General features: G+C 41.9%; 1 protein-coding gene across 2 annotated transcripts in view; it reads left to right on the top strand.

Annotated features, from left to right (window-relative positions):
* The window catches only part of PRR16 (proline rich 16), a 110,432-nt gene extending 85,511 nt beyond the window's left edge, over nt 1–24,921 (top strand). For both annotated transcript variants that reach the window (XM_070736323.1, XM_070736325.1), the window contains exon 3: nt 23,851–24,921. The gene's annotated coding sequence lies outside the window, so the exon portion shown is untranslated. The remainder of the gene's footprint in view (nt 1–23,850) is intronic.
* The last annotated feature ends 250 nt before the right edge of the window (nt 24,922–25,171 follow it).

The raw sequence follows: 25,171 nt of genomic DNA, 5'->3' as shown, positions 1-25,171 counted from the left end.
GGAGCGAATTCGCTTCCAGACTCAGCTCAAAACCGCCGATAGCAAGCGGCAAGGAACGGCTTGTCTCGGCGCTTTCGAGCTGACAGCTCGAAAGCGCCGAGACAAGCCGTTCCTTGCCGCTTGCTATCGGCGGTTTTGAGCTGAAAACCGGCGGTTTTGAGCTCAAAACCGGCGATACCAAGCGGCAAGGAACGGCTTGTCTCGGCGCTTTCGAGCTGACAGCTCGAAAGCGCCGAGACAAGCCGTTCCTTGCCGCTTGCTATCGGCGGTTTTGAGCTGAAAACCGGCGGTTTTGAGCTGAAAACCGGCGGTTTTGAGCTCAAAACCGGCGATACCAAGCGGCAAGGAACGGCTTGTCTCGGCGCTTTCGAGCTGACAGCTCGAAAGCGCCGAGACAAGCCGTTCCTTGCCGCTTGCTATCGGCGGTTTTGAGCTGAGTCCGGAAGCGAATTCGCTTCCGGACTCAGCTCAAAACCGGCGATACCAAGCGCCCCCCGGACCCCCAACCCGGGTTTGGGGGGCTGCTAGGAAGCCCTCCATGCCGGCGGCAAACAGCCGCCCCGCCCCCAATCTTCGGCTCCTCGCTAGCGCTGTGGGAGTAAAAACACCGTCTGCACATGCGCAGACGGTGTTTTTACTTCCGCATCGCTACTTCGCGAAAACCCGCTCGTTGCGGGGGCTCCTGGAACGGAACCCTCGCAACGAGCGGGGGATCACTGTATTTCTAATTTTGGAATAATAGTTACCATCTTATTCATATGTGTTTACACAGCCCCATCACTTTACATCATTAACAAACTCATTGTGGCTCTGTCCCTCAACAAATAGAAAAGATGCAGATCAATGGAATATAAACTAAGATTGAAATATGAATAGAAATATTGTAACAATATATATACTAAGGAATACAACTGACCTCTGTAAATCTTTGTAAATTCACCTTAAACTTATTACATTTGTACTCCTCCTTCTCCTCCTCCCCTTTTTCGATTTTGTACTCCCTTCTCCGCTTCCCCTTATATAAAACTAATAAATTATATATTTTTTAGAAAAGATGTAGATAGCGTGACATTACCTTGCCTAAAAGCAAAGATTCTTAAAGAAAAATGGCAAAAGGAAATGACTGCAGTAGAGAAGACTAAAGTCCGTATAACATCAAATATTTACTACTCACATGGAATATCCCCTCTCCCCCCCTGCCAGTCCGTCAAACTGAAAAGTTTGAGGACCGCTATTACAAAGTGATAGAAACTATTGCTTTTTTTTTAGGTATGTTAGAGCAGCACCCATTTTCATGACTATTTCTGTAGTTTTGTGGGACTTAAAAAGCAATGTCACTCTAAAAATCCAACCCAATGGTTGCCACGTTGGCATAAATAAAAAAATGTGATCCCTCCAGATCTTGAAAAGTTGCTCATCCCTGTTTTAGATAAATGCTTTTCTTTCAGAGAAAAGAAATTATGAAACATTTTGTTTATTGCTTTTTTAGCTTGCTAACTTTCACTTCAGTTGGCATAGATTATTCTCTGCTGCTGGCACTAATTCAAAGAACTTACTTTTAGATGCTTATTTAGGGAAAAAATGTAATTGAACCATCTCCTGAAGAAAACATTCCTGGCAACAGTAAAAAAAAAACAACTCAACTCTGTATACTGTGTATTGAAAACAATTTCACAATCTTATGAATATGTTATCAGAAAGATTCATTTTATATTTGTGCATATACAGTGGTACCTCTACTTAAGAATGCCTCTACTTAAGAACTTTTCTAGATAAGAACCAGGTGTTCAAGATTTTTTTGCCTCTACTTAAGAACCATTTTCTACTTAAGAACCTGAGCCAGGAAAAAAATTCCCAGGAAATTTGAGAGTGGCACGAAGGCCCGGCCAGTTTTCTGCCATTCCCCCTTTAATCCCGGCCATCTGGGCTGCCAGAGGAGCCTTTCGGTGGTGCTTAAGGAGGCTTTGGCAGTTCAGAGCAAATGAAGCATTTTCCTTTCTCTGGGCGCTTGGACAGGGAATAAACCTGTGCCAGCACCCAGAAAAAAGAAATGCTCCCTTCGCTCTGGGCAGCCAAGGAGTCACCACAGCGAAGAAAAGGCGCTGACTACAAAGCGAGCGAGCGACAGGAGAGGGGAGCCCTTCAGCATGGGAAGGAAGAGGCAGCAGGTAGCAGCAGCACCAGCCAGTGTATGGGAGGCAATGTATGGGAGGCAGCCTTGCGCCAAGTGAATTAGAGGTGCATTCTTCTCCTTGCCACCTCAGAATCCTTTTTTTTAAGCCTTAAAGTTTTGGATTTTTTTTATTCTCCTAACCTCACCTTCTTCCTTTGGCAGCGACTCTCCTCGTCCTCTTCTTCCTCCTCCTCCTACCCAAATTCCGAGCTTTTATTTCTTTCCTAATGTGTTTGCACGCATTATTTGCTTTTACATTGATTCCGTATGGGAAAAATTGCTTCTACTTAAGAATTTGGTCACGGAACAAATTAAGTTCTTCAGTAGAAGTACCACTGTATATCACTGTGTCAGTGGAAAAGTATATGAGTGAAATATAGATAGACAACATAGTTTAAAGCTTATCTCATGATGGAGGAACAAACAAATATTTATTCTCTGTGTCAGTTGCATTAGAACAATATGTCCAGCTGCCTTGTTTTGAAGATAGGCAAGTTATTACATTCCTAATATCAAATTACCAATGAAAAATTTCCAGAAATGCACAATGACATGCTTTGAACTTAGTTTACTAATGAAATAACTTACACCCACTCTGATACAGAGATACATACATAAAATACATACATACTTCCAATAAGTATTGGTCAGATTGTTGAATTTATTTGTACATTTAATGTTTATAGTTGAATTTTAATTAACACTATTTGAGGCCAAGTACAAAATTGTGATAAGATCTGCAGCCAATAAATTTAATAAGTAAATAAATAATAAAACACGGTCTTTAAAAATAAGTCTGATGATTTGAACATTCTATAGAAATTTATAGTTATTTACTTCCGTGCATCCAGTTTCAGCAGTCTGATTAGCACAAGAAAATAAAATTCTGCCTCTACCTCCCAGAAATTTGCCTCCTTGCAGCTAGTTTCACTTTTAGTTTTAGCACATGGCCTGCCTGCATCCTCAATCAGTTGTGGGTTGGGAGGCCAATAATCAGTTGCTTGTGATAATCAGGCTCTGTGCTGTTTGCTGCAAGGTGGCAAATTGCAGAGAGGCAGAGGCCAAAGTGTGAGAGTGGTTGGGTGGGGTGTATAAGACATACCCAATATTTCATCCTATTTTGGGATGTAAAAAGGTGTCTTATACTCCAAAAAATATGATAATCACATTTCAAATATTAACAGATGGATTGCCTTCTATAGCCAATTGTAGCATTCTACAGTCAATCATGTTCTGACATTTATGGCATTTTTTTTTGCTGGAAACCAGCAAAAAGACTACACTTAAGGAGTGCATTGACTCATTTAACAACCACAGTATTCACTTTACAACTCTGGTGTTTGCTTAAGTGCTTAAATGCAATAAAATTGAGTTGGTCACATGAGTGTCTTAACTTAATGACTATCATGAGTTATGGTGGAATTTCCAGAGTTACTACCAGAGGACTTTCCAGAGGACTACCTGTATTGGCAAATACATTTAACCGCTCCGAGTCCACGGAGAGGGGTGGCATACAAACATAATAAATTATTATTATTATTATTATTATTATTATTATTATTATTATTATTATTATTATTAAAATCTGGATTTACTTGTGTCAATCAGATTTTTTTTAAAGAACCTTAGAGCTATTGAAATCAACACTCAGAGATTTTTAAGGAAATTATGATAACATTATTTTAATATTATAGTTGTTCTAAGTTATCCTTCCAGAAACAGTGGCATAGACTGATTTTAGTGGATTTTGTCCTTGAATACATGACAACTTTGTTCAGTAATCTTCCAACCAGCAGGATCCACACAATTATAGGAAGTGAACTCCAACCTATCTGAGAGGCACCAAGTTGGAAATTATGCTTTTAATTTAACAGCTGTCATTTCTTATGAACAATCATTGTTTCCATTTATTCTTAGCAGATATGTGGGTAACAAATCTATTTCTGGATACAAAGGCATGTAATAGTTATCAATCTAGACCATCAGTTCATCATAGCAGCTTCAGCTATGCTGCTATATTGATTTTTGCCATTTAACCTTTTTCGTTAATCAAATCCTCTGTCAAAATCTACTGACCAAGTCAGCTGTCACACGCAGGGAATGAAACATTTTTCTGGGGCTTTGAAACAGAAGAACTTTATCTGCAGTTTGGTGTGAAATGTTTAAATACATTTGTGATGTAGTTTTGGTTGTACTGAGCAATGAATAAAACATCATTACTTGCAAAATGAACACGTAAAACTTATTATTTTGACTGCCTGTTTATTGGAATAACAAGCAGCTTTTTCTAGCATATGTACTAGATTTCCAAACAAATGTTAGAAGAAATTAAGTTTTTTAATGAATTAATGAATTAAGAAATTAACTAAGGGGCGTACATAAGTGCACCAGAGTGCCTACCGTCCCCTGTCCTATTGTCTCTCCTACATCTCATATATCTTCTCTTCTATACCTATATCTTTTTCTGCTATTCTCTCATAGTTATATTTAACTCCTTTATTTTCTCCTCTATTCCCCCTTTAATACATTCTACCTGATTATATTCTCTATAACCCTCATTGTGTATTATTGTGTATTGGACAAAACAAATAAATAAAATAAAATAAATAAATAAATAAATAAGTTCATTAGAGTAGTGGTGAGTTAATCAGAACCACCAGAAGTTGTAATAATTCTGTTTTCATATCCAAGACAGTAGATATTGTTAGCCATAGAAATGTATACATGTTTCCACTAATTTAGAAAGGTTATTTAAAATATTCACAAGCTTTTAAATGTTTATGTTCCTTAAAGCAGGGGTCTCCAACTTTGTCAGCTTTAAGTCTTGAGGAGTTCAACTCCCAGAATTCTCCAACTACCATGGAAAGAAGTCTACCAGTCTTAAAGTTACCAAGGTTGGAGTCCCCTTGCTTTAAAGCATAACTTTAAAGCATAACTTTCTCTCCTCTATCAGGTAGCAGTTATCTATAGGTCAGTGATGGCAAACCTTTTTTTCCTTGGGTGCCAGAAGAGCATGTGCGTGAGTGCCCACATCCATGATTCAATGCCTGGGGAGGACAAAAACAGCTTCCACACCCCCTGGAGATCCTCTGGAGGCCAGAAACGGTGTGTTTCTCAACTTCTGGTGGGCCCAGTAGGCTAGTGTTTCACCCTCTCCAGGCTCCAAAGACTTCCCTGGAGGATAAAAATGCCCTCCCCCATCACCTGGCGGCTCTCTGGAAACCAAAAATGACCTCCCATAGCTGTTGTGTGAGCCAAAAATCAGCTGGCCGGCAAACATGCACACTGGAGCTGAGCTAGGGCAACAGCTTGTGTGCCAGCAGATATGACTCCGCGTGCCACTTGTGACACCCCTGCCATAGGTTCACCATCACTGCTATAGGTTATAAAGAGTATAAAACTATGGAAGCTGACTGATGCGTAAAATTGGAATTATTAAGGACAAAATTAACTCCTGTACGCTGGATTTTTTCTGATATTAAAACAAGGTTCATCAGAAATGCAACATGCTATTATATTGCTCCTCCATTGATGCTACCTACCTTTTAGTATTATTATTTTCCTCCTCTATTGATGCTGTATCTGAATTATTTTTTTTTGGTGTGGGCAGAAAAGTATAGTGTCTGAGTGGCAGTCCCTTCGGGACTGGGCAGCATAGATGTGTAAGTAAGTAGGTAAGTAAGTAAGTAAGTAAGTAAGTAAGTAAGTAAGTAAGTAAGTAAGTAAGTAAGTAAGTAAATAAGTAGCAAAAAAATCCCTTCTTTTTTATTAAAAGAAATTAATAATTAAAAAACCCCAAAATCTATTACTATTAAAACTAAAACAACCAGCAAAACCAAAAACACAACTATTAATAAATTCATGCTTTAAAATCTTCATTTCATAAATATTTATCATAGTATTATAGTAGTCTAGTAATACTATGAAAATCTGCCTGAACACCAATGCATCAATTAAAGTATTTCCATAAATTATACCTTTCTATAACTTCATTCAATATTTCCAAGCTCAATTAATTTTCAGGCAATTAGCATTTACTATTATTAACTTTCATCAATCTTCTACATTTCAAAGTATATTTTAAATTCATAATGCAAAGTCATAAAACCATACAGTACATATCATCAACCCCTTATTTATTATATGTATCTTCCATTAATTTTACCTATGTAATTCTATATAGTTCTAAAATTCTAATCCAATTTTTTTAAATTAATACATCCTAATATTAAACAACACCTAAATATATCTTTTACCAATATAACATAGTCAATCCATATTTAATAATCAATCATCCCTCCTCAAATTTCTACCACAGTTCTCATTTCTGAGTACCTCTCCTGTCTCTCCCCCTTTTCTGTCTCATTTGTTTCTCATTTCTCTCTCCCTTTTTCTCTCATTCCTTCTCACTTCTCCTCTTTTTCCATCCCTGTCTCCTTCCCCCTTGTGTGTGTGTGTGTGAACTCTTGAACCATTTCCAAAAACAGGTGAGGGGTGGGTTTTTCTCCGTACTGAAGGAGTGGGTCCAGCAGTCACATGGGGTTTGCTCTGTCCAATCCGGTGGAACTGAGCCTAGTATTAAAAAAGACTGCTGGATCCGCCCCTTCCCCAGAATTCGCTCAGTTCGCATTCCTTCGGATGTGTGTGAATGCTCGTTCCTCCCAAAACACCTTCCCTTCGATCTCTCTTCAAATCCAGTAAGAATTTTCCATTACTGTATTAAGCTTGCCGGCTGGGGATTCCACTCAGCCCTCCTGGGCTTTGAGTTGGGGGAGAAGTTAGCGGCTCAGCCCCCGCGGTTTTTCCCTCCGTGCTGCTGCCGCGGCCGTTATTTTATTATTACGGTCTGGAGGTCCCGCCGAGAGCAAGCCTTCTTTAACTAAAATAAACAAACTATTAAGGGCTAATTACCTCCCGCGGTGTGGGACTTGAATTGTCTCCCGGGCTTAGTGTCTCCGATCATAAATTAACGGAGCGTTTGTTTTTGGCGCCAAAGGCCCTCGCGCCCAGTAATTGCACTTTCGGTTCTGCCCTAAGAGGTCGGCCATTAGTGCTTCCAGCCCGCCGCCTGACCCTTGGAGTCGTCGTTCGAGTTCCCTCGAACCTATTCTCCACGGAAGTGGCCTCCAACCAGTTGTGCCTTGGTTTTTCTTAAAGTTAAGTTTGTGAGGCCTGCCACGCTGCACTTAGGGACACGAACTCTCTGGTACCGTCCAGGATTGCCCCTTAAGGCGCAGCTGCTCCTGGGCCTAGGAGCAGGGTCACCTCTCCTCTTGGGAAAGCTCACAAAAAATTCTTCTCCCCCCTATTTTATTGGCTCAAGCCTTGTCCTCTGTAATTTGTTTCAGACTATGGCTTCTTTTCCCAAGAGAGGCACTACTAAGAGTCCCAAAGAGGTTAGGCCTACTGATAATTCTACTGAAGTTCCCCAGGCCTATTCCTCCTCTTCCTCTGGCGCCCATTCCTTAGCCGGGCCCACCAGGGCTGAGAAGAGAAGGGACCTAGCCCTACAAAAATTATATGATAAATCAGCCAAACGTTTTAAAGTGCAGGCCCAAGTGCATACCAATACACCCCTCCCGGAGGCCTCTAACCTGCCTCCCTCTGGGGTTCCTGTGTTATCCCTGGATGAGCCAAACCTAAATCCACCCCAACCTAACCTATGGGGTTTAGGTCCAGAGGAGCCAGATATTACTGAGGATCCTTCCCAGCCAGAATCTGCTCAGGCCTTCAGGGATCCTCCTTCCTTTCCGGCTGATGTTTCTTCCTTGCCTCCGGAGTTTCAGTCTATCTTGACTATTTTGACTAACACCATGGACGCTAAACTCTCATCTTTCCATGTGTCTTCTTTGTCTCATCCCCTCCCACGCTCCTCCCGTCCCGTGAGTTCTGCTCCTTCCTACAGAGCCCCAATCAGGGAGGTCTCTGACTCCTCTCAGGAAGAGGATGAGGACGTGGATGCAGCAGAGGATGATGACCCCTTTCAAGGGCTGTCGGAAGACGAGGAATCCCAGATCAAGATTCCAGCCCCAGCTGCTATCTTCCCTTCTCAGCTTTTCAAATCTCTCCTGCTTAAAGCAAGAGTATCCACGGGGCTAGCCGAACAGGAAAAACAGGCTACTACTCCTTCAGACCCTCCGGAGGAAAATCTTCCTTACTTCATGGAAGAACAGGAAGATAATGAGGTAATTCCTATGCCCAAATTATTTAAGGATGCCTTGCTCAAACAGTGGGACCACCCAACTGCTCGCCTCACTCCCACTTCCAAGGACAAGAAGCTTTACAAGCTTTCTCCCTCCTATGAGGAGCTCCTAACATGTCCTAGGCCAGATGAGCCAGTGAAAACGCTCCACTCAACGGCCGCCATGCCTGGCGAAGCAGAGGAGGTCCTCCGGCCGGAGGACAAACGCCTTGAGCAGATGCTCAAAAGAAGCCTCTTCGCAGATTCATGGGCCATTAAGAGTGCTGCAGCGGCATCCTTCTTCTCTAGAGCTATGCTCTTGTGGCTCCGTCAGCTCCAATCTCACCTGCCTCCAGATGATCTAAGGGGCCAACAGGATTTCAACAAAGTCTTCGCAGCTGCCCAATACATAGCAGATGCTACCTTCCAATCTTCAAGATTTGCAGCCAGGTCAGTAGCAGCCTCAACAACGGCCAGAAGACTTCTGTGGCTCCGCCCTTGGCAGGCGGGAGCAAGACAAAAGTGGCAGCTAGCCATGGGTCCGCTGAAACGCAACTTGCTCTTCGGAGACCTCCTGGATCCTCTCCTTACAGAGACCACAGACAAGAAAAAGGTCTTAGGACCCACCACCAAGAAGGCCCCTAAGCCGCAGCCTTTTCGGCGCACAGGACGGCAACAGGATCAAGGCTTCACCCTTCAAAGGAGTCCAGGTCAATATTCCCCTCGGTTTCGATCCCAATCTAGAACCACCAGGGGCAGAGGTTCCCGTTATCAGAGAGGATCCTCCTCTACCAGGGCTTCCAAAAGAGCCAGATGGTAAGTACTCCTTTTTCCCCATAGGCGGTCGCCTAGCCTGGTTCTCTTCCGCCTGGCACCGTTCTTGTAAGGACCCCTGGGTTATTGACACTGTGAACAGGGGCCTAAGATTAGAGTTCATTCTTCTCCCCCTAACCGCTTGTTTCTTGTTCTTCTCCCAGCCTCCCTTCAGATAGTTTCCGAATGGAGGAGGCTATTTCCCATTTGTGGGCTATTACAGCTATTCAACCGGTCCCCTCTCTCCAGAGAGGTTCTGGCTTCTATTCCATCCTCTTCATGGTCCCTAAGACCTCTGGAGGCCGGAGAGCCATTTTGGACCTAAAGAAATTGAACCGGTTCATAAAATATAGGAAATTCAATGCATTCCTTATCTCCCATCCTAGCACCTTCATCGGGGAGACTTTATGGTGTCTCTGGATCTCACGGAGGCCTTCCTCCATCTTCCCATTGCCAAGGCCCATAGGAAATTTTTGCGCTTCGCCTTTCAAGGCAGGCACTTCCAGTATAGGGCTATGCCATTTGGGCTCTCCTCAGCTCCCAGAGTCCTCACTAAACTCTTGGGATCCTTGACGGCTCATTCCCGAGCCTCTCCCATTCATATCTTATGTTATTTAGATGACTTTTAAATTCATGGGAATTCCAGAACTGGAGTGGCTGCAGACCTCTCCCTTACCATGTCGGTTCTACAGAATCATGGTTTCTCCATAAATTTCAAAAAGAGCCACCTGGATCCTTCCACTTCCATTCTGCATCTGGGAACTATCATTAATTCTGAGTTAGCCCAGGTTTTCCTCTCCACTGAGAGAAAACGTAGTTTTTTGGGATCTCATTGCTCGCATTATGCCCCAACAATCTGCTTCCATTGCCACCCTATCTTCCCTTTTGGGTAAAATGGTGTCATGTATTGGTATTGTCCCCTGGGCCCGCCTTCGCGCCAGGGAACTACAGTGGCTTCTGTTACCGTTTCAGAGATCGGGCCACAGCAACTCAAATCGCCGCATTTCCATTCTTCTGCGGTTCGCAGATCCCTCAAGTGGTGGTCGTCTCCAGCCCTAGCAAAGGGATCTCTCTTCCGGTGCCCCGACCAGTTTGTAGTCACCACAGATGCCAGCCTCTCGGGCTGGGGAGCCCACGCCCAAGGTCTTTTAGCTCAGGGCACAGGGTCACCGGAGGAGGCTTTCAGGCCCATCAATTGACTAGAATTACGAGCCGTGTCTCTAGTTCTAAAACAATTCCAATCTCACATCTCCAATCAGCATGTGTTGGTCCTCACGGACAATATAGCCACCAATAGCCATATTTGCAGACAGGGAGGCACAAGATCCAAGGCTCTCATGAGGGAGGCCCTGAAGTTAGGCCTCTGGGCGGAGAAACATCTCCAGTCGCTTCTAGCCGATCACATCTCGGGGAGCCTCAACGTCCAAGCGGACTGGCTCTCGCGAGCGACCATAGACCCAGGCGAGTGGAACCTCCATCAGTCACTGTTCCACCAAATCTGCCTCAGGTTCGGCCACCCAGTGTTAGATCTGTTTGCGACCAAAACCAATGCCCAGCTCCCTCGCTTCATCTCCAGGTTCCCGTCTCCGGGAGCAGAGGCAATAAATGCTCTCAGGAGTCCTTGGCCTCCGGGTCTACTGTATGCCCTCCCTCCAATTTCAATTCTGTCAGACGTGATCCACAAAATTCTTCTGGACAAAGCCGGGTAATCCTGATAGCCCCTCACTGGCCTCGCAGGCTATGGTTCGCGGACCTCCAACAACTGTCCATCCAGGACCCCTGGCGACTCCCCGTTTCGGAGGAGAGGTTGCGGCAAGGGGCCCCCTTCCATCCGGACCCGGAGCGGTTCCACCTCACCGCCTGGCTATTATCCGGAGAGACCTAGACCTGCGAGGGTATGACCCGGACACAGTGGAAGTCATCCTGTAGTCCAGAAGGGGGTCTACCAATCGGATCTACGACCATACTTGGTCCAAATTCCATCAATGGTGCTCACAGGAGGGCTTATCTCCCCTGTGTCTTCCCATACACAGGATAATCGCCTTCCTCATGAAAAGTTTTTCCACCAAGGCCTCTTTACCAGCACCATCCGGCGTCACCTGGCAGTCATTTCTTCCGTCCTGGCGGGGCCTCCCAGGCAGCCCCTACGCTCCTTCCCGGAAATCCAAGAATTCCTAAGAGGAGTGGCCAACCTCAGGCCTTCCAAGATCCACAGATATCCTACCTGGGACTTGCCACGGGTTCTCCACTCCCTTACTCAGGCACCTTACGAACCCCTGAAGTCTGCGTCCCTCAGGTACCTATCCTTCAAGGTAGCATTCCTGGTGGCAATTACATCTGCCCGACGCATGTCTGAATTGGCAGCCTTTTCTACCAGACAGGACCTCTGTCAGTTCCACCAGGACAAGGTGGTTCTGCGACTGGACCCCACCTTTCTCCCAAAGGTCAGTTCCATGTTCCACAGATCTCAGGATATCGTCTTACCTTCCTTCTGTCTCCAACGAGAGCATCTCCTGGCAATTAGATGGCACACCCTGGATTTCACTAGGGCGCTAAAGATCTCTATCCAACGCACAGGACCCATAGGAAGGTCAGAAGCACTCTTCGGGGCTTACCACCCCAGATCCCGGGGATCTAGAGTGTCTTCCACAGTAATAGGCCGTTGGATCAGAGGGACCATCTCTAAGGCCTACGAGACAGCTTCCCTTTCCATTCCAAGGAATATTACAGCGCACTCCACCAGAAGTGCTGCCACATCTGCCACTTGAGCAACTCAGGCTCCGTTGGAAGAAGTCTGCAAAGCAGCCACTTGGGCCTCACCAAATTCCTTCATAAAGCACTACAAAATTGATTCGTACGCATCAGCGGACGCTGCCTTCGGCAGAAGAGTACTCCAATCCGTTATCTCTCACGATAGCCATGTACTCCCACCCTAGGGACCTATCTATTGGGTATGTCCCATGTGACTGCTGGACCCACTCCTTCAGTACGGAGAATAGGCGTTGATATGCTTACCTGAACGCCTCTTCTCGTACGGTGAGTGGGTACAGCAGTCACTTCCCTCCCTTTGTGTGGTCTTCTTCACTTTCTATTCTAACTTCTTTTAACACGGGAGTTGAACTTTAAAGAGCTTCACTACTGAGCCTAGTCTACGGATTCGCGAATTCTGGGGAAGGGGCGGATCCAGCAGTCTTTTTTAATACTAGGCTCAGTTCCACCGGATTGGACAGAGCAAACCCCATGTGACTGCTGTACCCACTCACCGTACGAGAAGAGGCGTTCAGGTAAGCATATCAACGCCTATTTTCTCTCTGTTATTATTTGGGTGCTTTTTACCACATGCTTTAAATCAGTGGTCCCCAAACTACAGCCCGCGGGACAGATGCAGCCCATTGGGTCCACAAGATTTTACCAATAGATATAATAAGCTCCTGAATCTCCTATCCACTCATCACGGTCGGCTGTTGAGCAAGGAGAAGGTGGAGGCAAGGAGCAGGGAAGAAAGCGGGCCGGCAATTGGCTCCTCCTCCCCACCTCCTCCTCCATGGTGAGTGGCCGGGAGATTCAGGAAAAGGCAATTAGCAATTGAAAAACCGTGGGAGGCGGCCCTGACCTCCACCACCTCCCCCCCCCGAGGCACAAGGCGAGCGGGAGGATCAGGCGGGTGGGGGGCAGCAGCAAGAGGCCAGAGGCGCAAGGGGGCGGAGGTTCCTGGGAGGTGGGGGCGGCCGCAGCTCCCTTTCCTTCTCCCATCGCCTATGTCTATTGCTGGTGCCGGCCGCCGGCAGTAGACATAGGAAATGGAGGAAAGGGAGCCTCTCAGTTATGCCTCCCTGCTGCCCCCCTGTGGGCTGGCAGGGGGATGGGGAGTGTGCGCACAAGCACCCCCGTCATTCAAAATAAAAAACCTTTGTTGCTCCCCGCCCGCTGCGCAGGGGTGCGCAGCCTTGGAAAAGAGTGCATGGGGGTAGTTTTGGGGCATGGGGGTAGATTTTGGATGCGCGGTCACGCGCATTAGAGGGAACATTGATCTGAGGAGATTGCAAACAATAAGAAGTATGTTTACTGCGCAAAAAATAAAGGGAACACTCAAATAAAACATCCTAGATCTGAATGAATGAAATGTTATCATTGAATACTTTGTTCTGTACAAAGTTGAATGTGCATAATAGCATGTGAAATTGATTGTCAATCAGTGTTGCTTCCTAAGTGGACAGTTTGATTTCACAGAAGTTTGATTTACTTGGAGTTATATTGAGTTGTTTAAGTGAGTAGTGTATTTTTTTACAAAGATGAATTCATTGCCATTAGATGGGTTGACTGTCTTTAATTTAAATTATTTAAAGGAAACTGTTGTTTCATAAACAACAGGGATATCAGAAAATCTTAGTGAATATTTATTAGCAGATACTTTCAATAATTAAAGAAATCATCTAATCTCAGAGAAATGTATATTTCACGTTCATGATGGAGGAAGTACATTTTCTGGAAGTTTTAACATAATTCTCTGTCAATGTGACAAGAACTAAATATCAGAGCTGTAGCTGTTGCAGCTGCTCTAATAATGACTTTTATAGATTCTGTCCCATTTCTTGGGTTTACTGGCCCATCTAGTCTGACATTTGATTCTGAAATTGGAACAAGTGATTGGTGACTTGATCAATGGTTAGTGGAGTTAAGTAGTGGATTGAATCTTTATGCTTAGTTTCTAAGCAACTTTCATTAAAGAGTGTTGGAAATAAGAGGAAGCAATCAAGTTCTCAAAGTTCACATCTGGGCTTGAAGTAAATCATAGGTTTCTGGACCCTTAGCCCTTATTTAACTGTCTAGACTTGATAGACAATTTTCAGACATGACTCATGAGATGGAAATTTTGAATGCAAATAAGAATGGCAACAGAAATACAGCAATTCCCCACTGCAAATCAAACAAGTTTAGAGACTTCTATGACTGTGAATCAGCATTTCAAGTATAGGCTTCTTTCTTCTGGTATTCCAAATTAATTGATATTATTTGGGTCACTTGGTGGCCTAAGGAAGCAATTGAGATATGTTTATGAATCTCCCTCTCTCTCTTTGGAAAGCATGAATAATGTTGCTAGGTAAAGGGTGAAGGGAACAAATTGGAAAGCTGTATTGCTTAGGGTGACATAAATTAAAGATTAATTTAGGAACAAGAACTGAAAAACTGAGTTATAGAAGGAGAACCTTAGAGAAATAAATGAAGGCAAGAGCAAATTAAGATTCTAAAAAAGAGACCATAAGAAAGGATAAGGGGGAAAATGGAAGTGACAAAGCATTCAAAAGAGTTGATCTTGTGAAGAAGAAAAAATAGGCCCAGGAGATGGCAAAACGAAATATCAGCTGGATTGTGAGAAAAATCCAGTACCTGCAAACTGGATTGTAGGTGTAGCACCAATTTGAGACCAAATGGAAACTGGGAGGACCAAGACCTTGAAGAGATCAAAGTAAAACAAGACCAAATTCAGAAAAATCAAGAGGACAAGAAAAAAGATGCTGAATGACTAGAAGGGGCAAGAAGGAAGGATTAAATGAGAAGATTGGAGAAAAGAGTGAAAAAGAAGAAATAAGAAGTGAGGTGGCTGAAGGTCTTAAAATGGGGAAAACTAAGAGGTTAAAAAACCCAAAGGAGAATGGTGAAAGGCTCAAATCAGTAATCCAAAGTGAAGGGACTGCTTTGCTGACTTATGCTGTTATTTTTATTTTTTGAATAAAGAAAGGTGAGGTTTGTATTCGTCCCTTTCCTAGTCAAAACATTTGCTACTGATGCAGAAGCAGAGTCGTAAGTACAAATCTAATGACTGTGTTTGTTTGGTTTTTGATTAGTATATTGTGCGAATCCAGACATTATGATAAGGTTATAGCCTAGTGGTAATATCTGTTTCCCACACCTTATTTAGCTAAATGGGTGAACCCAGCCAGTGAAACCTAATTCTGAACAAATATGTATAGACTGCCAAAGGATCTGAACAAATCACTATCTCTAGTGCAGCATGTCAAGAAGAGCTGTTAAAAACTTGAGTTCATCTGAAATGAACATAGGCTGAAAGGAAGAAGGTAAGAATAAAAAAGATGGAAAGAAGGGAGAAAGGAAAGAAAGAACAGGGAGGGGGAGAAGAAGAAAGATACTGGGATGCTCATTGCCAGCTTCTTTCAAGAAAACTCAATAGGGAAGTCAACAAGAAGTTAGAAGTCATTCCCACTGATTTTTGTCTGCCCATAGTCATTCTCTATTTAGATATGGAAATGTCTTGGAATTGATGACCAGAAAGTCTAGTTATTGCTGTTATTTAGGACAATGCATTACACATTATTGTCATTCATGTGGAGTTATTATAATACATGTTTTATTGAAGAATGGTAGTCAAAGATACTTCATTTTATTATTGGCATGAATTTAAGTACTCGTGTATAATTTTGAATAAAAGCAGAACATCTACAATCAAGATGATGTGCTTTGTAGTAATCTTGAATAATCAAAAGTACTACCTGAATAAAAGAAAATACAAATCAAAACAGGACATACATTGACATGACATGAACAAATGGGACATCATGAAGGCTGATGATGCCTAAGAACAAGATTATAGTGATGGATAATATGAAAGAAGCAGAAGACAAAGTTAGCAGTAGGCGAGTAACATAAAAAACATTCCACAAGTCATTCTAAAATTTATGGGCTTATCAGGGTTATCCAGGAGTCATAAAAAACAAATAATAAATCACACATGATAGTTTATGCACTGGAGCAAGTCCTGGACATGACCATCTTTAGATTGCAAGATTGAACAAATTCAGCTTCTGTTCTGTTTTACACCCGGATGTGAGGTAATTGATTAATTAATTACTCTCTAATATCTCCTCCCTCTTTCTTCCAAGCGTCTCCAAAAGCATCTGAAACGAGCATCCCTACATCTATTATCTCCCCCATTTGGGTCACCCGAACTCATGTCTATGTCATTAGCGCCGTGGTTTTCACTAACATTGCTAACTGTTGGTAGAACAGGGAAATTTATGATCTCTAAATCCCACTCATCCTCCGAATCTGAACATTCCTCAAGCTGCAAGGGAGTATACACAACAGCCTCCAGGCTATATGCTTGATTAAGTAGTTTTGAGAAATCAGAAGAATAATATCCTGTATATTATGACTCGATTCAGGAAATACTGACATCAGTATACGAAAAGGCAATCTTTTTTCCCAAAACAAAATAAAATAAAATAAATGGTCAGTTGTATTTCTGTTTAGCACAGATTTCATTTACAACACAGGTATCAAACTTGCGGCATCACATTATTGTCATATGATATATCGGGACATTATTTCCCTTTGCGGAGCTGGATTGGATGTGGCCTGCACAGTGTGACCCCACTGAGTTACAACAAAGGTCTATTTTTAAACAATGGAAGTTTTTATAAATTATTAATATTTAATAAACATGATATGCTTAGATCCATGATGGAGAACCTATGTCATGTGTGCCCGAAGTGGAACACGGAGCCATAAGTGGCACATGGAGCCATAAGTGGCACATGGAGCCATAAGTGGCACACGGAGCCATATTTCCTGGCACATGCAGCGTCACCCATTCCTCTTCCGGTTTTCTGGTGCGTGGGCACTGATCAACTGGCTTCCCTGCTTGTGGCAGTGCTGGTCTTCTGTTTTCTGGTGTGAGTATGCACACTGGCCAGCTGATCGTCCCACATGCATGCACGCCAGTAACCAGAAGATTAGCTGGCCAGCATGCATGTGCGCACCTGAAACCTTAAGTTCATTTTCCCGGTGTGCGCATGTCTCCTGGGCAGCTCCTTTTCCAGGTTGTGGCCCTGTTGAGCATATGTGCACTCCCTTGTTGGCACTTGGAGCTGAAAAGTTTCACCATCACTGGCTTAGATTGTTTATATATTTGCCTTCTCTTTTTCCCTTTTATTTATTGGTTGTAATTTTGAATTTGTGCACTTTTTGGAATTTTGTACACGCTTTTTCAAAATGATAATGTATTGAGGCTGCATGTGTAGGGGTGATCTATTTCTCAGGCTCTGAAAACAGTCTTCTGTTATAAGATGCTAAGGAGTAGGCTTGCGGATCAATCCAGTCTTAGATATTTCAGTGAATTTATAAAACTGGAAATGTAGATTGGACAGAGGCCTTTGAACATGTTGATTGCAAGGGAGAGGAGGATAATAGAAGGAAACTTTAAAAAACTGTCGCATTTACAAGTTATGATAAATTTGTAGAAGTCTTATATGGATCATTCATAGATATAAGAACTAAATGGTTCTTTCATATACATTACTGATGTGAGTAAGTAATATGATTTCCTGCCTTAGGAAAATATATGGTAAAATATCAGTGTTACCTCCAGACAAAGCAGGAAAAACACATGAATACAGTGGTACCATGTCTTACGAACGCCTCTACTAACAAACTTTTCAAGATACGAACCCGATGGTTAACATTTTTTCACCTTACAAACCTGAGCCACCGCCGCTGGGATGCCTTGCCTTCCGTTGCCAGCCAAAGCACTGGGATTTCCCTGAGCCTCCCCTCTCTGGGATTCTCTTCATTTTTGCTGGCGCTTTTTGAATCCCAGCGAGCGGAGGCTCAGGGATATACCTGCAATGCAAGAACGTGCGCTTCGGCTGGTAACAGATGTTCAGAGGCCGGGATTCCCAGCGAGGGGAGGCTCAGGGAAATCCCAGCAACACAAGAACGGGCATTTCGGCTGGCAATGGAAGTCCGGAGGCGGGGATTCTCAGCAACGCAAGGCAAAAGGGGTGACTTTTGGGATGGTGTTGCACGCATTATTTGCTTTTACATTGATTCCTATGGGGAAAATTGCTTCTTCTTACGAACTTTTCTACTTACAAACCTGGTCACGAAACAAATTAAGTTCATAAGACAAGGTACCACTGTATATTCCTGGAGAGAGTCAGTTAATCACTGTCTATGACCTGGACCATAAGCATCAATGATATGAAACAACTTTACAGATTCGTGTAACTGCAAGTATTTTAGGTGATCATTTAGGTATCTTTGAGCCATCATTTACAATTAGTTGCAAGGCTAATATTCCATGTTAGATTCTTCTTAGCCTGTCAGCAACAATAATTGCAGTATTAGCATACAGCTTACATTTATTTACATCTGTCATATTTATTTATTTAGAAACACTTTTGTTCCAATAATTTAGTACATATTTTTTTCAAAACTTGTGCACGGAATTTGTCATCACTACACTTTTATTGCATTATTGTAGGCCTATTCCTATTATGCAGATGCTTGCTTTTTTCTGACCTATTTTCTCTTTGTTCCTTTTTATTATGCAGTTCTTTTTCTCATTTTTCTCTCTATTTGCTTAAAAGCACTGCAAAAAAATGGCTTTCCTGAAAAGAGCAGGTGGTGTTATTGGGCTTTCTCACTGTGGAAAGAAATCTATCAGAAATTATAACATGTTACAGACATTCCAAAATGTTGATGATCTTACATATGTTATGTTTTAGTCTATTCAGTTGCTTTACATATGAAAAAGCAGAAATTATGTTCCCTGGAGGTTATTTCAATGGGCTATGAAACTTACTTTAAGATACTTGCAATGTCCCAGAGAATTAATTAAAATCCCTCTTAAGTTGAAATCTATTTTTTTTGTGTTTAAGAGAACAGTGCATAATCATGCAAATGATGTTACAACTATCAGATATTTGTTAAATGTTGTTCCATTTAACAACTGGACAAAAACAACTGGACAAAAACAATAATTAAAAAAAGATTCAATAGATTTCTATATTTTAAAATTTGCCTTGCAGGGAAACTAATGGAACTAAATATAGCCAGGTTGCACTTTTGGTAAAGAAAAGCAACCAAAATAGCTGTGGGAAACTGCTATGGATTTCTTTTAGGCTCTTTGCAGCAACAGATTCTTTAACCAAGATCCAATTATCAAAATTCATTATTGGTGATACTTAATGAGCTGTAAAGGACACACTTTAAAAAAAAATCCTGTAGCCCTGATGATAGAACTGTCATCAGACATTTAAAACTGATAGGAACTGATCAGAGTTGTCCAATACTAAAAAGTTGACTTATTTGATCCATCCATCCTTCAATTTTGACTTTTATCCTTCGAATCTTATTATTAGAGAGAAATAAGTTAGATAAGATAATTTACAGCCACAACTGCACTTTTCATTTGTTGTTTGGGAGGCAAAACAGAATTGACCAAGTGTTATCATCAGCTGCAATGAATAGCACTTCAAAGGAAGGCTTAAGACATGAAACAGACTAAGATTCCCATTTTTCCACTTAAACAATTCTAAAATCCAAAAGATTTGTTAGAAGTCCCCTCCCCAAAAGACACATTCGTCACATTCAAAGGTTTTTGATACAAAGACTGTTCCTTGAATAAATAAGGATTTGAAGCTTGCAAAATGCACAGTACAACATAGTGATTATTAGAAGGCAGAATGAAGGGAAATGTAAGTGTAATATTTCAATTACACTTATGGCAAGTATTATCATTTAAAAGATACAAGATATTATGAATCTAGCCCCAGTAAATTAACACGAGTTTACTGTTCTCAACAGTGAGGCATCAGGATGTGCCGGGTGTGTGCATTTTTACCTATTTAAATTTAGAATTCTTGACTGTAAATGGTGGTACCATGCACAATAATTATGGTATGGTGTCAGGTATGTTTCTGTTGGTATTCAGGGTCCTTGTCTTGAAAATTTCAGAGTAGAAAAAGCATGTGTAATGTTCTTAGTTGAAACTTTGTATTTTGTGTTGTTAGGTTACTCAATTTTTGGCTAAGGTTACTCATTTTATAGCCCTACTAACAAAAGTCTAATGTATTGCCATATGTCCATGATGGCGAACCTATGGCACATGTGGGACAGGTGCCATGCAGAGCCCAGCTCCACCATGCATGTGTGTGAGCCTCCCACTGGCCAGCTGATTTTTAGATATGTCGTGCATGTGTGGAGGGTGGGGTGCATGTGGAAGATGTGTGTGCATGCATCTGGGGTGAGAGCTCAAGGCCCATGCACTGGGGAGCATAGAGGTCTTGCATGCATACACGGGGGAGCATGGGCCATCACATGCGCATATGCAGGGAGATGGGGGTATGCAGGGGGTCATGGGCACATGCATTATGAGTGCCAACACATGCATGTGTGCTGTTGCATGCACATACGCTTTTGCATGTGACAAAAAAAGGTTAACCATCGCTGCTGTATAACACAAATCATCCATGTATGTTTTGAAGAATTTCAATTTGTGCTGACCCACTTAATCAGGAAGCACAGTAGCAAAGATCACAGAAATTTGACTTGAAAAGGCTTGAGTCTTTGTAACTCTTGTATCAGAAACAAATCCCAGATGTAACTTAATCAAAATCTTGAATAAAAATAGTATGCTGAATAAGGAAAAATTCAAGGAGGTTCCTATATAAAGTATTCAAGTGAGTGATAAGATTTTTGTAGGTCTGGACCAGGAGTCTGAAACCTTAAACACTCAAAGAGCCATTTGGACCAGTTTCCCACAGAAAAGAAAACACAGGGAGCCCCAAAACGTAGCGGGCGTGGTCAACTTAACATCATTCACTCCCACCCAGTCACATGACCCCCTAGTATGCCTACCCAGCCAGTCACTACGGCAGAGAACCAGTTGTTAAAAAACATCCAGACCACAAAATCTTTTTGACCTCTTTCTTCGCCCCTCTCTCCCTCTCTCCCCCTCTCTTTGTATCTCTCTCTCCCCCTCCTCTCTGTATCTCTGTCTCTCTTCCTCCCCTCTCTCTTTCCCCCTTTCTCCCTCCTCTCTTTGTATCTCTTTGTGTGACTCTGTTTCTCTCGTGTGTGTGTGTATCTCTGTCTCCCCCACTCTATGTATCTCTCTCCCCCCTCCCTCTGTCTGTCCCTCTTTCCCCTTTTCCGTATCTCTTTCTGTGTCTCTACGTCCCTTTCTCACTCTCTATGTCTCTCTCTGGCCAGATGTGGTTGTGAGAGGAGAAGGAGGGGGGGTTGCCAAAGAGAGAGGGGAGGAGACTGGCTGGTGGGTGAGCGTTATTGGTGAGGGTGTTCCAATTTTTTCTGATCCTGACATGTGGCAGTTTGGCGGGCCAGCCCCCTTTTTCCATTGCCCTGAACTTCTTTATTCCTCCAGTGGAGCAATTTTCACTGAAAAGCATCCTCCAGGTAGTGATAGTCCCCCATGCAAGTTTGAAGCCATGACTGGGCATTGCGGGTCCATCCCCCTTTCCATTGTCCCCTCTTCCAAGATCTCATTCCCATCCCACCAGCCCTTATGTTAGTGAAGCTGGCATTGGTTGCAGCCAGGTTGGGCCATTATCTCAGGTTGCTTGTCTCCCCAAGTGACCAAAGAATGCCCAGTACCAAGGGCCAGAAGAAGCTCCAGAAAGACTGTGGTGCTGGAGTATCAGTCCCGACCACTTCTCTATCCCCTGCCATTGCCCTTACCTTCTCTAATCAGTCAAGGAGTGACTGAGAGGGGATGGCAAGGGTCAGGGTCAGCCAGTGGTGGAATCACCCAACAGGAACCAACAGCAGAGTGCCCAAAGAGCCGCATGCAACTCTGGAGCCACACCTGATCTAAACTGCAAAAATAAGAATTAAAGTAACTATAACAACTCTGCTATTTATCACCATTCAGTGGTTTTCTGGATTTCTTTTACTCAGGTATGGTAATGCTAGCTTTTTGGTCCTTGTCTTATTCAATTTTTTTGAAAAATATATTCACTTTGTGTGTTATGCAGTATATGAGATTTGTTTCTCTCTCTCTCTCTCTCTCTCTCTCTCTCTCTCTCTCTCTCTCTCTCTCTCTCTCTGTGTGTGTGTGTGTGTGTGTGAGAGAGAGAGAGAGAGAGAGAACTTCAGTCTTATCCCTCTTACAGAATATCGAAAGCATTATTTTTCTTTCCTGAAGTTTAGACTGGTGATTATATTTTTTTTCCCAAAGAATTCAACTGAATAGGTGGACTATATTGTCTCAGTAAATATGCTTTTATGTGACATTGTAACATTGTATTTTTACAAAAACAAAAAGGAAAATGTCAGCTATCGATATACAGTGGTACCTCTACTTACGAACTTAATTCATTCCATGACCAGATTCTTAAGTAGAAAAGTTTGTAAGAAGAAGCAATTTTTCCCATAGGAATCAATGTAAAAGCAAATAATTGTGCAATTGGGGAAACCACAGGGAGGGTGGAGGCCCTATTTCCTCCCAGGAGATTCCTAGAGAGGCCCCGCAGAGGCTTCTTCCTGCCTTTTCTGGCCCTGTTTCTTCCCAGGAGATTCCTAGAGAGGCCCCACGGAGGCTTCTCCCTGCCTTTTCTGGTTACAGTTTTGGAGGCTCGGGTTTGTAAGTGGAAAATGGTTCTTGAGAAGAAGCAAAAAAGTCTTGAACACACAGTTCTTATCTAGAAAAGTTTGTAAGTAGAGGCGTTCGTAGGTAGAGGTACCTCTGTATAAATTTCATAGAAATAGTTTTGAGCCATTTAAACTAGATAATATAATAGCATTTTATTAGGGAATAGGACATAGTAAAAAATGGGGTTGACTTTTCTGTTATTCTGAAGCTATATTTCCTTTGCTTAATTATTTTAATATAAATATTTTTTTTCCCATGCCTTGGGATCATGTGAATCATTCTCAAATAATTATTCTTGGGTGCATTCAAGAACTATTTAATATTTTATCACTGCCAGTTGCATCACACTCATGCCAGAAGCACCAAGGTGTTTCCAGAGTGACCTTTCATGGGATGCCCAGTCGAGGGTTCCTTTCATGTCCCTGGCAGGAACAGAAGTGAATGACAGGAACTCACCCCATCCCACAGGGAGCACTCAGTTCTCGAACACGGGCTTGCTGCTTGTCAGCCCAGACCCTGAACTTAGTATTATACTTGTTTTCATCAGTGGTATATATCTGTATTGTATTATTTACTGTATTGTATTTATTTACTGATAAAGTTAAAGTTAAAGTTCTGCATTAGTATTCAGTTTATAATTGATTTTCAATTAAATTTTGCATTTTATTATTAACTATTATGTTAACTATTCAGTTTGTATCCAAAATATAAAGGCATATCTTTAAGGTTTTTATGCTTTAAGGGAATGAAAGGCAACTTTGATTTTCCCTTACTCAGTTCAATATTTTTAACCTAGACCTTAGATAAGATATTAGGTTTGTCTACCATAATATATGTCCCTACTACTGAGTTAAACCTCACTGATAGTAAAGCTACTATTGCATGCATTGAGAACTGCAACATAAATGTTTCAAGGGATTCCAAGTAGTTTTGCAATTTTTTTTGAGGGACATGAGTAGTAATTTTCCAAAGAAAAATAAATGCAATATGGTATCCTTTTATATATTTGGTTTATTTGGTATCATTAAATATTTTACTGAAAGAGTAGTAGATCCTTGGAACAAACTTCCAGCAGACGTGGTTGGTCAATCCACAGTAAATGAATTTAAACATGCCTGGGATAAACATAAATCCATTGTAAGATAAAATACAGGAAATAGTATAAGGGCAGACTAGATGGACCATGAGGTCTTTTTCTGCTGTCAGACTTCTATGTTTCTATGTTTCTATTAACTTTGGGTTTTTTTCTTTTTTGTCTTTTCTCTATTGCAGCTCCTTCAGGCTAGAAGGTATCTTAATATTTGACGACACACTAAACAGTTCTCCTATGACAGATTTGACAGTGCAACCTCTTTCAGGCAATACTAAACAATAACAACAAGGACTCTCCGTAGAGCACGAGCACCCTTGAGCCTGAGCACAACTGATATCTGGTGCCATCTGCATTTACTACACCGGCCTCATTTAATAGCTATGAGCTGAGTCATGACAAAAGCCACAGCCTTAAGCACCATGCACTCTGAAGAAGAAACAAAAGTCAGTTACTTTTCTGACCCATTGCAGAAACAACAATTGCCGAACAGGATTCCTGTGATCCAGCCAAATGTGTTAAACAGATGTAGCAAAATGAAAGTTGGAAGCACTTAAATGGATCAGGCGATGCCAATGCATATTGGGTGGAAGGGAAGGCTACTATTGTCTCCTGTGCAAATTCAAAGCCATAGAAGAGAGACAGTTGATGCTAAAATGCTTGGAAAAAGGTTGTTTCCTGTCCTTTGCTGAAACAATTCAACTGTTACAGCATGCATCTCAATGCACTTCTAATATTTGCACTGTCACTTTCATTCAGGGGAATGATGTAAGCCATCATTTGCACAGATGGCCACGTGAAATTTTAGCCAACAAGAAGATGTATGTTGCGAGTTTGAGAGCAAAAAATTAAAAATAAATAAATGAAATTTGTGTACAAAAATGAAGAAAACGTAATACCCCTCCATTACTTTGCAGCTGGACTCTTTCAAAAAGCAAATACTTGCTCCCTAGAACTGAGATAACAATAATGATAACAAGAAAGCATCAACAAGCTAACACAGATTTTAGAATCTATCTAATTTTAATACATTTTTGTATCAATGTAACAACAACAAATTGACCAAGATAACTGGTATGTTCCTATTGAATACCGACAGAAATCTCTTAATTACTATAAAGAGAGAAAACATGTTTGTATTGCGTATTTGACACATGACAATTTTATAGCTAAAAATCTGTTCTTCATGGAAAATGTATCAGATAAATAGGCATTTTCAGTTTATTTTTCTAAATAAATGTGTTTGTATCATTCGCATTTACTTATTTTTGCTGATTTTCATTATTCAACCACTATTCCCTCTTTCACCAAAAAGGGAAACATAAAGACAAGAACCAAAACATAGATTTTGCCATGCTAAAATCAGAATGATTTGCAGACTGAAAGCTTTAATATAAAATGTTGTTTGTAGAATTCTAAAGTATATTTCTATGGTAAACATATATGGAAGGTAAGAAAGTCTGTATTTTAATCTTTACTTTCAATACATAGGTTATTTTTTAC

The sequence above is a fragment of the Erythrolamprus reginae genome, chromosome 2, assembly GCF_031021105.1.
Source record: "Erythrolamprus reginae isolate rEryReg1 chromosome 2, rEryReg1.hap1, whole genome shotgun sequence".
In the NCBI taxonomy this organism is placed as follows: domain Eukaryota; kingdom Metazoa; phylum Chordata; class Lepidosauria; order Squamata; family Dipsadidae; genus Erythrolamprus; species Erythrolamprus reginae.
The sequence above is the reverse complement of the archived record's forward strand: the minus strand, read 5'-3'. Positions and strand labels throughout refer to the sequence as shown.